The following is a 19086-nucleotide window of genomic DNA, read 5'->3' as shown; positions in this document are numbered from 1 at the left end:
TTTGGCCCTTCGAGCCTGCTCCGCCATTCATTATGATCATGGCTGATCATCCAACTCAATAGCCTATTCCTGCTTTCTCCCCATAACCTTTGATCCCATTCACCCCAAATGCTGTATCCAGCTGCCTCTTGAATACATTCAATGTTTTGGCATCAACTACTTCCTGTGGTAATGAATTCCACAGGCTCACCACTCTTTGGGTGAAGAAATGTCTCCTCACCTCCGTCCTAAATGGTCTACCCTGAATCCTCAGACTGTGACCCCTGGTTCTGGACTCTCCCACCATCGGGAACATCCTCCCTGCATCTACCTTGTCTAGTCCTGTTAGAATTTAATAAGTCTCTATGAGATCCCCCCCTTATTCGTCTGAACTTCAGTGAAAACAATCCTAACCCAGTCAATCTCTCCTCATACATCAGTCCCGCCATCCCCGGAATCAGCCTGGTAAACCTTCGCTGCATTCCCTTGAGAGCAAGAACATCCTTCCTCAGAAAAGGAGACCAAAACTGCTCACAATACTCTAGGTGTGGCCTTGCCAAGGCCCTGTATAATTGCAACAACACATCCCTGCTCCTGTACTCAAAACCTCTCGCAATGAAGGCCAACACGCCATTTGCCTTCTTTACCGCCTGCTGTACCTGCATGCTTACCTTCAGTATATTCCAGGTTGGTTACTAACACCCACACATTGCGAATAATTTTCTTTAAAAAAAATCTCAATTGACCTTAATTTGCGATTTTGGTTCTTGGATTTTTACTCCAGGCACCAGTTACTGAAAAACACTGAAATTAACATGAACGTAACCAGAGCTAACATTCCCCCATCTGTTCCATCGATTTCTGCTCATCCTTGGCCTTGACCCTCATGGATTTATTTGTTCAGTGCGCATCCCACGCATTTCCTGAATCAGCCACAGATCTGTCAAGTTTTTACACTCAAAACAGTTCCTGCAGTAAACCCAGAGAGGTTGTTTTTGTACAGAATTCGTCCATAATTGTAAGTCAAAAAGCCCATTGCCGGACGCAAGTGGATCTTACGGTCCCACCAATGGCGCATCCCCACCATGGGTTTCCCGGTGAAGAGGGGTGCGTTCAATGGGAAACCCCATTGACAATGGCGGGGTCATAGGATCCCACTGCCAAAAAGCAGCGCACTGCCCTCCGCCCCCCAAAACACACCGCGGAGAGGGAGAAAAATCCCACACCATCGCTATTTTAAGGGCAGCACGGGTGGCACAGTGGTTAGCACTGCTGCCTCACAGCGTCAGGGAACCAGGTTCAATTCCCGGCTTGGATCACTGTCTGTGTGGAGTCTGCACATTCTCCCCGTGTCTGCGTGGGTTTCCTCCGGGTGCTCCGGTTTCCTCCCACAGTCCAAAGATGTGCAGGTTAGGTGGATTGGTCATACTAAATTGACCCTAGTGTCAGGGGGATTAGCAGGGTAAGTGAGGGTTATGGAAATAGGGCCTGGGGTGGGATTGTGGCCGGTACAGACTTGATGGGCCGAAATGCCTCCTTCTGTACTGTAGAAATTCTATGATTTCACTGGATTTTAGGAGTATCATAGTTGGAAGCAGAACATGTAAAGGTAAGAATTTTTCATGTTCCCAAAAGCAAAGCTAACCACAATGGTCAACAATGGCTCAGTGGGTAGCACTCTCACCTCAGTCAGAAAGTTGTGGGTTCGAGTCCCACTTGTGATGATACTGTGCTTAAATATATTTTATGTTTAAGGGGGACTGCTTTAAGATTCAGTGTTTTTCTACAAGCAGTCAGTTTGTCTGGTGGGAATACAACAGATGCTGGAAAGCAGGATAATTACTCAATTTAGCCATTTCAGTCTTTATTTAGCAGAAAGCTTAATTAGCTTTTGTTTATCAAAGACGACGACTGTTGGGGGTGTTTTCTTGATTAAAGGAATGGAAGGTGAGTTAGGTATAGAGGGTCATATAGTCATGTGATACTAGAGATGGGAGGAGCTAGGTTGTAGCTGAGAAAAACAGCTTTCCGAGTTCAGTTGCTGGATTCTTTTGCTCCTTGGCCGCCACGGGATCCACTCACAGACAAGTGGCTATGTTGGTATTTTTATGATTGAGAAAGCACCTTTTGGCACAATCACACAGGATATCATTTGCAACTTTGATGAGAGCCATTGTGACAAGAGCGGAAACTGGATTGGCAGGACTGGAACAGAGGACGTATATAAATTATACGCATGCCCCCACACACTACATCTCAAACTCACAGGGTGCAGGGAATGATCAGAACAGAGGTATTATACAGGAGAGCTCATTTGGAGAGCAACATTATTGGAATCGGGGTGAGCAGACTATTTCTGTACATAAATTTTTTAATGTATCTATATAACAATAAACACAGCCTGTTGTTTAGCCTGAAATGTAGAATCGTTTAGTGGGTTGTTCTTCCACCTGTCGGTTTTAGAGTTCCCAAAATAACGAGAAAAATAGCATTTATTTGTCTATTGAGTGGGTCACAGGGTAAACTCCAGTTCCCTGGGAGCACTGTCCACCTTGGACACCGTCTCATTAAAAAGGAAAAACAGGAAATACTAACATAGCCACTTGTCTGTGAGCAGAGTGGATCCCGTGGCGGCCAAGGAGCAAAAAAAAAGATTCAATTCCTCTTCATCCAGAAGTTTAAATAGATTTAGATAACATTTGATTGAAATAATAGAACAGAATTATAGAATCCCTACAGTTTGGCCCATCAAGCCTGCATCGACAACAATCCCACGCAGGCCCTATTCCCGTAACCCCACATATTTATCCTGCTAACCGCCTGACACTCAGGGTTAATTTAGCACGGCCAATCTACCTAACCCGCACATCTTTGGAGTGCAGGAGGAAACCAGAGCACTCAAGAGAAAACCCACGCGGACACGGGGAGAACATGCAAACGCCACACAGACAGTGACCCAAGGCCGGAATTGAACCCGGGTCCCTGGAGCTGAGAGGCAGCAGTGCTGACCACTGTGCCACCAGTCATTAGATGTACGTTATCAGTCTCGAGTTGCAACATTTTAAATTACAGGGTACTCAAGGGGACAAGGGACGGCCATTCTAGTTCAGCGGGAAGCTATTAATTACTCAAAGTCGGGATGGAATCGATCACAGAACTTCCCGGTACAAACTACTGAAGAGTTCTCAATCCAGTAATTAGAAAAATACTGGTCAGTCACCTCAAAACCTTGTGCACCATTTGCAAATTTAATTTTTTTAATAAGTCTAGCATATGTTTGACTTACAGAACAGAATAAAATATAATTTATACAGCACTCTCCATAGCCAAAGTCTCAAGTCTTCCAAAGCCAAGGGATTTTAATTGGCAGTTCAGCTCACTGTTTTGTACAGACGCCCAATCTAGATTGTTACCCAATAAGTCTGTGATCACTGAAACGCACACATTGTTGTAAAGCATTCATATTTTAAGTGAGCATGCAAAGATGTTCACCATTAAACAGAGGCCAGACTGCAGCCAAATCAGGTGCTTCCTTTGAGAATTGTAGAATCATAGAATCCCTACAGTGCAGAAGGAGGCCATTCAGCCCATCGGGTCTGCAGTGACAACAATCCCACCAGGCCGTATCCCCGTCACCCCACATATCCCTCCAACCTACACATCCCGGGACACTAAGGAGCAATTTAGCATGGCCAATCAACCTAACCTGCACGTCTTTCGGAGTGTGGGAGGAAACCCACGCAGACACGGGGAGAACGTGCAGACTCCACACAGAGACCCAAGCCGGGAATCGAACCCGGGTTCCTGGCGCTGTGAGACAGCAATGCTAACCACTGTGCCACCGTGCCGCCCCACTCACAGGGAGCACCAGACTGGAAGTGGTGCGAATCTCTGGCACATTTTCCCCAAATATGCAACACGGCCACGATTTCACTTTGGGCACCGTGATGAAACTGGGATCATTAGATTAATCCCTCAAACAATAGAGCACTGACCAATGAGGAGGGGTTGATTAGAGTAGATCTATACTAACTGGAGTTTAGAAGTAATCTCTTTGAAACAAGATTCTGGGATAGTTTGACAGGGTAGGTGCTGAGATGAGGTGTTCCCAATCAGGCTAGAGGGGCTGAAAGGTCTACTCCCACTTTCTAATGTTCTGTTAAAGTTGTGCAGAGTAGGTTGGTTGTCAGAACCCTGCCTCTGTGTAAAGTGACAGACATGCAGCAAATCAAATCCAATGAGGTTGAGGTAGCTTCATGTGATGCACTTTTCTTGATGGGGTGAAGAGACCAATTGGAAAGGGACAGGTTCTGCCGCAAGTGTTGCTTATGAAGTGGGTATCCAGTATCACCGTTAGTTGTTGTTTTCAGTGTTGGCACCTGTCGCCAAGTGATTGTAGCCACTGATGGCCAGAGCGGTGCATGCTGACCCACTGCTGAGTGGCCAATCTTGTCCTTCCACAAGCTTCTTAGACTGCACTATTAGCAGCAATGAGCTTCCTTTCTGGATAGCTGTACTTCATCCATGGAGTAAGATACAGAGAAGAACAGAGAATTCTTATATCAGCAACCTGATCCCAGAGTCAGTTTGATTTGATTTATTATTGTCACATGTATTAACATAGTGAAAAGTATTGTTTCTTGCGCGCTATACAGACAAAGCATACCATGCATAGAGAAGGAAAGGAGAGGGTACAGAATGTAGTGTTACAGTCATAGCTAGGGTGTAGAGAAAGATCAACTTAATGCAAGGTAGGTGCATTCAAAAGTCTGACAGCAGCAGGGAAGAAGCTGTTCTCGAGTCGGTTGGTACGTGAGCTCAGACTTCTGTATCTTTTTCCAGACGGAAGAAGGTGAAAGAGAGAATGTCCGGGTGCGTGGGGTCCTTAATTATGCTGTTTGATGTTACTCCCTGCACATTTTATGAAGATGTAGGTTGCTTTCCCTGTAAATGCATCAGGTTCTGCGTTGAGGAACAAATTCTCTGTCACTGTGCACCCAAGGTAGGAATATTTAACATCCAGCTGGTTGGCATTTAACATGATTGAAGGAGAGATTTGACACCCGGTCCCATAACCATGAGTTTCTTGCCACAGGGAGAACAATACCAGGTTTAGGAGTTCAAGAACATTGGTAGCGGAGTTTCTGTGCGAGTAAGCAGCACAGAATTGACACTGTAGAGGGGCGGTATGATGGCACAGTGGTTAGCACTGCTGCCTCACAGCGCCAGGGACCCAGGTTCAATTCCTGGCTTGGGTCACTGTGTGGAGTTTGCACGTTCTCCCCGTGTCTGCATGGGTTTCCTCCGGTGCTCCGGTTTCCTCCCACAGTCCAAAGACGTGCAGGTTAGGTGAATTGGCCATGCTAAGTTCTCCCTCAGTGTTACCCGAACAGGCGCTGGAGTGTGGTGACTCGGAGAATTTCACAGTAACTTCATTGCATTGTGAACATAAGCCTACTTGTGACTAATAACTAAACTTTAACTTTTCTCTGATCGAGAGGTAATGTATTTATGTCTTCACAAATGTCTACAGTTTCAATTTCTGTGAAAAAAAAATCACAAATGCAAAATTTTCCATCAACCAGCCCATTCTCAATAAGACGTTTAACTTTTCTTCACAATATGATGTATTTAAGAGCAGTATCTGGTTTTATTAATACTGTCAAAAGTGGGTTTAATCACACAAAATAAACAATTAATAAAACGTTCAGTCCTCCACCAACACCCAGAGAACATTCAGGCTTGGGCTGATAAGTGGCAAGTAGTATTGGCGCCACACAAGTTCCAGCCAATAACCATCTCCAACGAGAGAGAATCCAATCATCTCCGCTTGATGTTCAATGACCATGTCCGAATCCCTCAATATTAACATCCAGGGGGTTATCATCAACCAGAAACCTAACTAGACCAGCCAGATAAATATCGTACAGGTCAGAGGCTGGGAATTCTGTGGTGAGTAACCTCCTAACTACCCAAAGCCTGTCCACCATCTACAAGGCACAAGGCAGGAGTGTGATGGAGTAGTCTACACATTCAAAACAACAATGCTCAAGAAACTCAATACCATTGAGAAAAATAGCAGCCAGCTTGATTAGTACCCCTTCCACCCTTTATATCTTCACCCCCTCCACTGAGACACTGTGGCATCAGTGTGTACCATCTACAAGATGCACTGCAGAAACTCAGCAAGGTTCCATTGAAGCACCTTCCAAACCCACTACCACTCAGATGCATAAGGGTGCAGAGGAACATCACCACCTGCAAGTTCCCCTTCCAGTTGCACACCATCCTGACTCGGAACTAAAAGCAAAACACTGTGGATCTGGAGATCTGTTGGATGAACCAATTCCGAAGAAAAGTCAACATTAACTCTGCTTCTCTCCCCACAGATGCTGCCTGACCTGCTGAGTTTTTCCAGCATTTTAATTTTATTTCTGACTTGGAACTATATCACTCATTGTCGCTGGGTCAAAATCCTGGAACATCCTCCCTAACAGCACTATGGGTGTTCATACACCACAATGTCTGCAGCGGTTCAATAAGGCAGTTCACCCCACCACCTTCTCCAGGGGCAACAAATGCTGGCCTTGCCAGCGTAGCCCACATCCTGTGAATGAAAAAAAAACTTCACTTTTTTTGGAAATGTACACTTCCCAATTTCGTTTTGCTGATCTGAAGCTTTTTAAGAATAAATAATGATTTTTACAGAGCGATCACGGCCATATTTACTCTCCAGACTAAACAGGAATGCTGTGTGATCAGTCTGTGGCTATTCAGGTTTCAGAGACCTTTGAATGAGAGAGAAAGAGATTGGTGAACCAACCTTGGTGAATTCTAAGCTCATCAGAACCCAAAGTTAATTATTTGATGGTCATGGCGGCAGACTGAGAATTAGTCATCAATGTAATCCTGTGATAGAGTTACAAGGCTTCCGACTGTTGAGAATTCTCATGCAATACAAGGGAGAAGCGATGGCCTAGTGATATTGTCGCTAGACTGTTAATCCAGAAGCTCAGCTAATGTTCTGGGGAGCCGGGTTCGAATCCCGCCATGGCAGATGGTGGAATTTGAAATCAATAAAAAATAATATCTTGAACGAAGAACCTACTGATGACCACGAGACCATTGTCAATTGTTGGAAAAACCCATCTTCACTAACGTCCTTTAGGAAAGGAAATCTGTCGTCCTTACCCGACCTGATCTACATGTGACTCCAGAGCCACAGCAATGTGGTTGACTCTCAACTACCCTTGGACAATGTGGGTTGGGCAATAAATGCAGGCCAGCCAGCGACGCCCATGATCCAGGAACACATCAAAAAAATGTGCAGGCTTATTGGTGGAACTCGCACGACAGACTTTAACAAAGGCAAAAGCTAAGACCACCCAGGAAGGAAGCTCACCACCACATTCACAGGGTTATGCAAGCCTTGGGCAACAACTGCCAGTCTTGTCAATGACATCCTGATCCCGAAGGATATATCTCAATATTGCTGGAGAGAGAGAGTCTTATTGCCGATGCTTGAAAAAGGAATTGGATTGTTATCTTAAGAGATTTTTTTCACAGCTCTGAATAAAGGACACGGGAGTGGGATTGGGTGAAATTATCTCCAGGGAGCTGACACAGAAACAACAGACCTCTTTCTGTACCATAACCATTCCATCATCCTGAGCGTTCGCGTATATAAATAGCTCTCAAAGCACACACCAAATTTATCATTTCTGCATAAAAACAGTCCCACTGAACGCGTAAACAGCAAACACACTCTTGGGATAGTGCAACTAAAATGATTGTTGGAGTTTAGTGAAGCCTGCTCTATTCACAAGGGGAAAGGGAATCTGAGTTTTAAATTACACAATAACAGATCAGGTGTCAAAAACAGTTCATAGATTTTTTTTAAAATCCATCATTACAACATTCCATGTGGTTCACTAAACACTACTCAGTAGCAGAGAAATACTTCCCATATTTATGAGTTTAGATAGAAATTATATATATATAGCTAAAATATTCTAGGCAGTTTATGAACTAATGCTACATTTGATAAAGTTTATTTATTAGTGTCACAAGTAGGCTTATATTAACACTGCAATGAAGTTACTGTGAAAATCCCCTAGTCGCCACACTCTGGTGCCTGTTCGGGTACACAGAGAATTTAGCACGGCCAATGCACCTAACCAGCATGTCTTGCGTACTGTGGGAGGAGACCGGAGCACCCGGAGGAAACCCATGCAGACACGGGGAGAACGTGCAGACTCCGCACAGACAGTGACCCAAACTGGGAATTGAACTTGGGTCCCTGGCACCGTGATGTAGCAATGCTAACCACTGTGCCACCATGTTTCCCGCTCCCCCGCCCCAACTTTGAAACTAACCACTTTGTTAACACATTGTTGTTTAATTTCCACATTCCATAACTATTTGAAGTGAGTTGCCCCACTTATACTACGCAACATTCAACGCTATTTCAAGAGACACATTAAATCGAGGTCGTGTCCACTCTCTCGGGTGGATGTGACGGATCCCACAGCGCTACTTTGAAAACTAAGACAAGGCTTATTAACAAAAAGTTTATATATTTATGAGTCACAAGTAGGCTTACATTAACACAGATGTTACTGCGAAAATCCCCCAGTCGCCACACTCAGGCACCTGTTCGGGTAGACTGAGGGAGAATTTAACATGGCCAATGCACCTAACCAGCACATCTTTTGGACTGTGGGAGGAAACCCACGCAGACACGGGGAGAACGTGCAGACTCCACACTGACAGTGACCCAAGCCGGGAATGGAACCCGCTCCCTGGCGCTGTGAGGCAGCAGTGCTAACCACTGTGCCATCATGCTGCCAGACTGGGGTCTAGTCAATACTTATCCCTTAAATCAACATTACTGGAAAGAATACAGATTATCTGGTCATTTATTACATTGCTGCTTGTGGGAGCTTGCTGTGTACAATTAGATTGGTGCAATTCTGGCCTCGGTTCACTGTCCGTGTGGAGTTTGCACATTTTCCCCGTGTTTTCATGGGTTTCCTCCGGAGGCTCCAGTTTCCTCCCACAGTCCAAAGATGTGCTGGTTAGGTGGAATGGCCATGCTAATATTGACCCTAGTGTCAGGGGGATTAGCAGGTAAATGCGTGGGATTGTGGGAATAGGACCTGGGTGGAATTGTGGTTGGTACTGACTCGATGGGCCAAATGGCCTCCTTCTGCAAAGTAGGGATTCTATGGTTTCCTCACATCACAACTAAGGCTATACTTCGAAAACAAAGAGAACTTTAAACTTTAAGATGGTAAACAATTTACTGAGATGTTTTGTCATGTGAGTGTACCTTTAAGAAAGGCTTTTTAAAAATCATGCAGCTTCAGTGATGTCATTGGGGGTGGAGCTAAGCTGTGGCAGTCAGGTGATAGGGGTTTTTTCCTTTGGGTTTTTAGTTTTGTTTTTGGGAAGCAGTTTAGCAGCAAGCTAAGAAGCAGTCTTTCCTTCTCTCCCTGTGTTTTTTCTCTTTGTTTGGTTCTGTATTAAAGAAGCTGTGTTTTGGGAAACAGATTCGACTACAACCTCTTCGGAGTTTCTTCACAAGGGATTTTGAGCATTCAGCCCAGGAGGCAGGATTCCTGTAACAAGTGGGAATTAACCTAGGCTGTATTGTGTTTATTTGGAGGGTTTTGTGTATTGGATGGTGGCTTTGGTTGGAACACATTAGAGATATTAGAAATCATAGAAACCCTACAGTACAGAAGGAGGCCATTCGGCCCATCGGGTCTGCACTGACAACAACCCCACCCCAGGCCCTATCCCCACAACCCCACACATTTACCCCGCTAATCCCTCTAACTTACACATCCCGGGACGCTAAGGGGCAATTTAGCATGGCCAATCCACCTAACCCGCACATCTTTGGACTGTGGGAGGAAACCCACGCAGACACAGGGAGAATGTGCAAAATCCACACAGACAGCGACCCAAGCCGGGAATCGAACCTGGGTCTCTGGAGTTGTAAGGCAGCAGTGCTAACCACTGTGCTGCCTATTCCTTGAGACATTATCGTGGTTGCGGTTTCCTTGTTTGTAATTGTTAAAAGTTCTTTCTAAGTGTCTTACTGTACATGTCAACAATATTCTTAATTAAACTTTGTTTTTGATAAAAGCTCCTCATGGGTCAGTGGAATCGCACCTGGAGTGAAGCCTCTCATGCTTGTCCCAGCCAAATTCAATGTAAAATGTTACAGGTCAGGCGAGCTTCATAGAACACCCTGAAGTATCCAACCTGACTTGTAACAGTTTTGAACATTTAAACTTGGAGTTAAAGTCAGTCACTGTATGTGAATGAGCCTTTGTGTGAACTACATCCCTCCCCCTCGAGATCATTGTTTAGCGTCGAACATCTCGATCGTAAATAGCAGATCCATTTCAGAGCTGCGAGACAGAAGCAAATCAGAGACAGGCAGTAAATGTTGGCAGTGTCAGTGACACCACCTCCCATCAACATTTTTTGTTAAAAAAGCTGTTCAACAGATGCAGGAGTCAGGATATTTCAGTATGTTGCACTAGCTTGGGTGGCGCCGCTGCCTCACAGCGCCAGGGACTCAGGTTCGATTCCCGGCTTGGGTAACTGTCTGTGTGGAGTCTGCACATTCTCCCCGTGTCGGTGTGGGTCTCCTCCGGGTGCTCCGGTTTCCTCCAACAGTCCGAGAGATGTGCTGGTTAGGGTGCATTGGCCGTGCTAAATTCTCCCTCAGTCTACCCGAACAGGCACCAGAGTGCGGTGACCAGGGGGTTTTCACAGTAACTTCATTGCAGTGTTAATGTAAACCTACTTGTGACACTAATGAATAAATTTTAAATTTAACTTAGCTTAGCTTGCGCTTGTCTTCTGAGAGTGTTTTTTAAAAATTTTTGTAAGTGAATATAAAACCACTTTTGAAATACAGTCAGTTCTGGTTTGACTATTCCACATCATGCTGCGTTTTCGGATACAATGAGGATAGTGTCGAGGAATTGACCCATTAGATGCTGGGCGGTTCGGAGAGGCTGCTCGCTTTTATTACTCATTTCTGCCCTCCCGACAGTGTGGATTCCCTGCTCGGGTACAGCTCCACTCAATGTCAGACACTTATTTCCTTTGCTAACTGAGCTGCCGATAGGTGAACCGGAGCCGCCCACTGGAGTCATTCACTCCACCCTGCTGGAGGATCTGACCCGATTACTGCTCGTTTTTTAAAAAAAATGCACCAATCAGGAATGGACTTCATATTCTTGAGGAAAGAAATGACATCTAACGGAAACCATACAGATGCTAAACGTGTCACTCTGTAACGGCGTAGCCGTTATTTACTTTCAACTCTTGCTCTTCAAAGCAAGAACTAGTAACAAACTGAAAAATATTGAAAGGCAGCAGGCACACACAGAATGGTCTATTCCTATGCCTAACATTTTATGCTCCTACGCAAGAGATTACACCAGCTAACAGACAGGATGCTGCTAAAAACAAACTCACTCTTCATAACACTTCCTGTTTCAAAATTAGAAACAGACTTTTCAATTCTTATACTGCGAGCAAGTGGAGAGCGCAGTGAGCTTATCCTAATCGTTTCTTAATGGGCAGGACTCCATTTTGAGAGCAGACCTTTTTTCTAAAAAAAAAACAAAGTACGATATGGAAAGTGGTTTATGTTGAAACACGATACCATTTAAACTCATCGCCTTAATCTGCTTCTGGCGGTAGATCGAGGGTCAGTAACCAGAGCAAACAAACTAAAGGGAATTGGCAAAACAAGAAAGAGGCCACATAAGGAAACATTCTTTTGACATAGCCAGTGCTTGCAATCTAGAATCCGTTGCCTGAAAGAAAGGGCAATGATTTGATTTGATTTATTATTGTCACATGTATTAACATACAGTGAAAAGTATTGTTTCTTGTGCGCTATACAGGCAAAGCATACCGTTCATAGAGAAGGAAAGGAGAGAGTGCAGAATGTAGTGTTACAGTCATAGCTAGAGTGTAGAGAAAGATCAACTTAATGCAAGGTAGGTCCATTCAAAAGTCTGACAGCAGCAGGGAAGAAGTTGTTCTTGAGTCGGTTGGTACGTGACCTCAGACTTTTGTATCTTTTTCCCGACGAAAGAAGGTGGAAGAGAGAATGTCCGGGGTGCGTGGGGTCCTTAATTATGCTGGCTGCTTTGCCGAGGCAGCGGGAAGCGTAGACAGAGTCAATGGATGGGAGGCTGGTTTGTGGGATGGATTGGGCGACATTCACAACCTGTTGTAGTTCCTTGCAGTCTTGGGCAGAGCAGGAGCCCCATACCAAGCTGTGATACAACCAGAAAGAATGCTTTCTATGGTGCATCTGTATAAGTTGGACAGAGTCGTAGCCGACATGCCAAATTTCCTTAGTCTTCTGAGAAAGATTGAATGATAGCAATGAATGGTAGCAAAAAGAGGTAGTAAATTCAATACCAACCTTCAAAAGGGGAAATGGAAAGAAATGGCTGGGTTATGGGATAAGCACAGTAAGAAGTCTCACAACACCAGGTTAAAGTCCAACAGGTTTACTTGGTAGCAAATAAACCTGTTGGACTTTAACCTGGTGTTGTGAGACTTCTTACTGTGCCTACCCCAGTCCAACGCCGGCATCTCCACATTATGGGAAAAGAACAGGGGAGTCAGACGAACGATACCAAAGAGCCAACAAAGGAGGAATGAGCCAAATGCCCTCATTTAATGATTCTGGACACATTGAGAGCTGTCAAATTTATCTGTCCAGCGCTTCAGCTACACTATAGAGAGAGACAGTGGCATAGCGGTAATGTCGGTGGATGAGCACTCCACAGGGTTAGGCTAACGCTCGGGGTCAGATTCTATTGGGGCAGCTGGGTAATGGCGACTGCGACAACCATCAATCGATTGTTGTAAAAACACACCTGGTTCACTAATGTCCCTTTAGGGAAGGAAATCTGCCGTCCTTACCCGGTCTGGCCTACATGTGACTCCAGTTCCACAGCAATGTGGTTGACTCTCAACTACCCTCTGGAATGGCCCAGCAAGTCACTCAGTTCAAGAGGCAATTAGGGATGGACCATAAATGTTGGCTTTGACAGTGACACCCATATTCCATGAAAGAATAAATAAAAATTGAAGTGTTTTACGCCCAAACCACTCAGATGTTTATTTACACAACTTTTCCAATTTCATTAAAAATAGCAGCGAGCAAAAAAAAAAAAAGAACCCAACATCCTGCACATCAGTTTATTCAGGAAGTTTAAGTTTATTTATTAGTGTCACAAGTAGGCTTACATTAATAATGTAATGAAGTTACGGTGAAAATCCCTGAGTTGCCACAGTCCAGCACCTGTTCGGGTACACGGAGCGAGAATTTAGCATGGCTAATACACCTAACCAGCACGTCTTTCCAACTATGGGAGGAAACAGGAGCAATAGCCTCAGCGCTTATCTACCGCACTCACCCTCTGCTCGACAATTCAGAAAGGGCGAGTCAAGTACAGAGTTCTCGAAAAAGTCCTCCTGAGGAAACAGCAACTTTGAGTCTAATCACCACGCTTCAACACAGAGCAACGAAGAAGGAGTTCTTCCCCTGTGCCTTGGCCAACATTCATCCCATCGAGCAATTGCATTAAAACTTGATGTGAAATGTTTTGGGAAGGTCCTGAGGTTGGACAATAGAAAATCCAGCCTTTCTTCCCTCAAATGCAGAGTGTGCAAAACAGCGAGGCGGAGGGACTGAATAGTCAGGCAGATAAATGGGGCATCGTTTATCCGAAAACCAAACCACGGCTACTGGCACAAACCCTGTCACAGCAGCCTGAATACCCTCACCATCAATTACACCACACACATTATTCGAGGAGACTAGATCACTGAACTATGATCAGACATGGAGAGATTGTAATGGAATGGTGAATATTTTAAAAAGTAGTAGGGGGGTTAGCAGGGCAAATGCATGGGGTTATGGGGATAGGGCCTGGGTGGGATTGTGGTCAGTGCAGACTCGAGGGGCTGAATGGCCTCCTTCTGCACCGTAGGGATTCTATGATTTTCATTAACATTTTCACTGCAGAGAATATAGAAACATAAAAACCGAGAAGCAGGAGTAGGCCATTCGGCCCTTCGGCCCTGCTCCACCATTCATTATGATCATGGCTGATCATCGAATTCAATATCCTGATCCCCCTTCCCCCCCATTATACCCCTTGAACCCCAAGAGCTATTATCTAATTTCTTCTTGACAGCACACAATGTTTTGACCTCAATTACTCTGTGGTTGTAAATTCCACTCTCTGGGTGAAGAACTTTCTCCTCACCTCCTTATCCTCAAACTATGACCCCAAGGTCTGGACTCCCCCACCAACGGGAACATTCTTTCTGAATCTACCCTGTCTAACCCTATATCTTCCATTTATTACAATTCATAGAAAGTCATAGAAACCCTACAGTACAGAAAGAGGCCATTCGGCCCATCGAGTCTGCACCGACCACAATTCCATCCAGGCCTTACCCCCATATCCCAACATATTTTACCTGCTAATCCCTCTAATCTACACATCCCAGGACACTAAGGGGCAATTTTAGCATGGCCAATCAACCTAACCCGCACATCTTTGGACTGTGGGAGGAAACTGGAGCACCTGGAGGAAACCCACGCAGACACGAGGAGAATGTGCAAACTCCACACAGACAGTGACCCAAGCCGGGAATCGAACCCAGGACCCTGGAGCTGTGAAGCAGCAGTGCTAACCACTGTGCTACCGCGCCGCCCCAATTAAGAGGCTTATTTTAGTTTGGGATTGTAGTTTTATAATGAAGGTAAATAAAGGGGGTCATGTGATGTGAAGTCTGCCCGACAGTAAGCCTGGGTGATTTGATTGTTAGAGACCAATAGACTTAGATTGTTTTACTGAGAAGGTAAGGTGTTATGCAGGGAGACAATAGTAGGTGTGTTTGAGTCTACCGTGAGTAAACCCTGAGACTCCCAAAGTCCCAGAAAAGTATAAGAGGTGTTAGGTTGTACACAGTGTGCTGTAAACTATTCATTTACTCTGAAGATGAAATTGGGATCAAAGATGATTAATTAGCATTTGTACCTGGATACGGGGCTAATGTGTTTCATGTTGCCATGGGGAAGAGGCAGAGGAACCCAGTTCTGAGATCCAGTTCCAGATCTCTCCCCCCACAAAATACATGAATATCACAAAAAGCAGTATTTGGTTTGGGTGTGATTTGTCACCACCAGAGAGACACAAAGCAACAGAGAGGGGCTGCCAGTATTGCGAGGCCTGGATAGAGGGGACGTGGAGAGGATGTTTCCACTTGTAGGAAAAACTAGAACTAGAGGGCACAACCTAAAGGGACAATCCTCTAAAACTGAGATGAGGAGGAATTTCTTCAGCCAGAGAGTGGTGAATCTGTGGAAGTCTTTGCCGCAGAAGGCTGTGGAGGCCGGGTCATTGAGTATCTTTAAGACAGAGATAGATAGGTTCTTGATTAATAAGGGGATCAGGGGTTATGGGGAAAATGCAGGAGAATGGGGATGAGAAAAATATCAGCCATGATTGAATGGCGGAGCAGACTCGATGGGCCGAGTGGCCTAAATCTGCTCCTATGTCTTATGAAACAGAGAAAGTGCTAACTCTATTGTTCAACACACAGAATGTGGGTGGAGCTGGCACACACATTGAAAATCGAGTTTCAGAGGATTTAAAGAAGAGTGGGGATAGAGGGAAGGAGCCCACATAATATCCCTCGCAATGGAAGTCAGTCTGGGATCATGAGTCACCCAGCTGGGAAAGTAAAAAGTATTCTGTAACTTGATTTTGTGTCTCTGTGCCCTGTTTGAGAGCAGATTTCCACTCCATCTGACGAAGGAGCAGCGCTCCAAAACCTAATGGTATTTGCTATCAAATAAACCTGTTGGACTTTAACCTGGTGTTGTTAAAACTCTTACTAAGTAAAAAGTAAGCAGGCCATCAGGAGCAGGGCAGAATAACATAATTATAGCGGGAGATTTTCGGTTGTACTAAAAGTTTGAATGAGGAATCAATTTTCTGCAGTTTAAAGCATAGATTGCCTACAGAAAGAAAATATTGTTTAGTCAATAGTTTTTTAGTCATTTATTACAGTAAAAGTTATAAAACATGAAATCTTGTCACTCTTTGGGAATTTAACTGGATGTTTGAATTTCTCTTTATCGCTCTCTACAGAGATCTCTGGCTGGTTCCTCAACAGCTTCAGGATGTAAATGGTTCTATAAAATAATAAGGATCTCAGGAACTGATAAGTTTATCATTTATAAACTCAATTTAAAAAAATCTTTAAGGGTTCTGGCAGCAACGAATATAGATTAGAGATAGCCAGAGATATTGCTCATTCCCAGATAACATTTATTATTTTCCAATCCACTTATCGTTTCAAGATCAACCCACTTACCTGCTTAATGGAAACTGCAGCGATCCAGTGGCAAAGCATTAACAAAGCAATTAAAACATTCAGGAATGGTGTACACAGATTGAGACTAAACAGAGACCAAGGGCATTAGCCACATGTTGCCAGGTTCAGATCTCAGCCTTATTCACAAGTCCCATCAACTGGGCACCTTCCCAGAAGGGATCCTGTTTGATATCAAAAAAGGAAGGTTTACTGGAGAGGGAATGGCAGTATATATTGATGATGTGGAGATGCCGGCGTTGGACTGGGGTAAACACAGTAAGAAGTTTAACAACACCAGGTTAAAGTCCAACAGGTTTATTTGGTAGCAAAAGCCACACAAGCTTTCAGAGCTGCAAGCCCCTTCTTCAGGTGAGTGGGAATTCTGTTCACAAACAGAGCACATAAAGACACAAACTCAATTTACATGAATAATGGTTGGAATGCGAATACTTACAACTAATCAAGTCTTTAAGAAACAAAACAACATGAGTGGAGAGAGCATCAAGACAGGCTAAAAAGATGTGTATTGTCTCCAGACAAGACAGTCAGTGAAACTCTGTGGGGGTTACAAATAGTGGGACATGAACCCAATATCCCGGTTGAGGCCGTCCTCGTGTATAACGTGTATTCGGGTAAGCGTTCTCCAAGGCGGCCTTCGCGACACACGACGGCGCAGAGTCGCTGAGCAGAAACTGATAGCCAAGTTCTGCACACACGAGGACGGCCTCAACCGGGATATTGGGTTCATGTCCCACTATTTGTAACACCCACAGAGTTTCACTGACTGTCTTGTCTGGAGACAATACACATCTTTTTAGCCTGTCTTGATGCTCTCTCCACTCATGTTGTTTTGTTTCTTAAAGACTTGATTAGTTGTAAGTATGCGCATTCCAACCATTATTCATGTAAATTGAGTCTGTGTCTTTATATGCTCTGTTTGTGAACAGAATTCCCACTCACCTGAAGAAGGGGCTTAGAGCTCCGAAAGCTTGTGTGGCTTTTGCTACCAAATAAACCTGTTGGACTTTAACCTGGTGTTGTTAAACTTCTTACTGAGTATATATTGACACAAGGTGTTTACACAGATGTGTGCAGCAGCACTTCTGTTTATACCTGTGGCTGCGACAGACTCAGAGTACAGCCCGATATCTGAGTTTTACAGTCCCTATCCTGCAGCATCAAGTCAGAATATGAACCCACGAGTTCCAAATTACTTCATTTTTTCTGTGTCTTGTCTATTCTTAAAGAGGGTGTTCCAGATTTAAATTGTAGAGGCCATTCAGCCCCCCCCCCTGACTCCCTGCCAGGGTCTCTAGAGCAATCTCTACAGTGCAGAAGGAGCCCATTCGGCCCATCGCATCAGCACCGACTCTCCAACGGAGTAGCTTAACCAGGCCCCATATCCCCACATATTTACCCCACTAATTCCCTGAACCTATACATCTTGGGACACTAAGGGGCAATTTAGCATGGCCAATCCACCTAACTGGCACACCTTTGGACTGTGGGAGGAAACTGTGGAGCACCCAGAGGAAATCCACGCAGACACAGGGAGAACATGCAAACTCCACACATGGTCACTCAAGATCAGAATCGAACCAGGTCCCAATCCAGTGAGTCCCTCCCCCATCCGCTCTTGCCCTGCTCGCTTATGTCCCTCATATATCCATCCAATTTCTTTTTGAATTCATTGATTGATCGACAGAGAGTTGAAGCTCATTACCACCCACCACATAAAAAATTATTTCTCACATCCCCCCTGCACCTTTTCTTTGTCTACCTTATGTAAACCTGTCATAATCTTGTACACCCCTATTCAATCTCCTTTGCTCCAAAAAAAGATCATCCCCAGCCTTTGCAAGCTAACCTTGTAGTAAAATCCCTCAACCCCGGAACTATTCTAGTAACCGCACTCCCCCCTCCTCCCCCCTCTCAAGGACTCGCAAACTATTAACTAAACAATTGTCACGGGGTTATTTTTTTCTCCTCCAAATGACACGCTCAGATCAGCTGGCAGCCAATACTGGAAGAGGATTAGATGGAGGAAAGGCTCACCCAGTTTCATTCTATACAACAAATGCGTTACTTACCTTGGGGAGAACTCTTCCGCTTAGATGCGAAGCAATTTGATTGCAAACGATCGGCTCAAATGGTCTGGAAGCAGTTAATGGCTCCAATTTCACCTTAAGTGTGCAAACATCGCCAGTTATTTCTCTCTGAAGTGACACTCTGAACCTACTCAAATGCTATCACGTAAAGTCACAGACAGTCTTAAGACTCTGCTCTGAACAAATAGGCTCACTCCACCTGCCCCACCACTATTACGTCCTTGTAGTGGCGTTGGCGCCACTTGATTACATTGCTGTTTCTCTCTGAATCTGCCCACACACTCCAGTCTTCCCACATCAATCAGAGTAACCGTAGTCTCTCACTATTGCTGTATCGCACCACTTTGCAGATGATAGACTGAGCAACGAAATACACAGATCCCTTTGGTGACACTTTAAAACAAGACACTCAGTATTAAAGATACAAGGAAGATTCTAATTACTGTAGCGCTGTGCTAGTAATTTAAACAGCACACAACTACTGCTTTGATTTGTCCGAGAAATAAATATACAGCAAGCAGTTATTACTACTTGCTACAATCAGTTGCACAAT

General features: G+C 44.6%; 1 protein-coding gene across 1 annotated transcript in view; it reads right to left on the bottom strand.

Moving 5' to 3' along the window:
- Window positions 1-18711, bottom strand: part of endouc (endonuclease, polyU-specific C) — a 37656-nt gene extending 18945 nt beyond the window's left edge. Inside the window, exon 1 of the mRNA XM_078219561.1 lies at window positions 18516-18711. The gene's annotated coding sequence lies outside the window, so the exon portion shown is untranslated. The remainder of the gene's footprint in view (window positions 1-18515) is intronic.
- Between the last annotated feature and the right edge of the window lie 375 nt (window positions 18712-19086).

Source organism: Mustelus asterias, chromosome 9 (genome assembly GCF_964213995.1).
Source record: "Mustelus asterias chromosome 9, sMusAst1.hap1.1, whole genome shotgun sequence".
NCBI lineage: Eukaryota > Metazoa > Chordata > Chondrichthyes > Carcharhiniformes > Triakidae > Mustelus > Mustelus asterias.
Note: the sequence above shows the minus strand (reverse complement) of the source record. Positions and strands in the feature narration are given on the sequence as shown.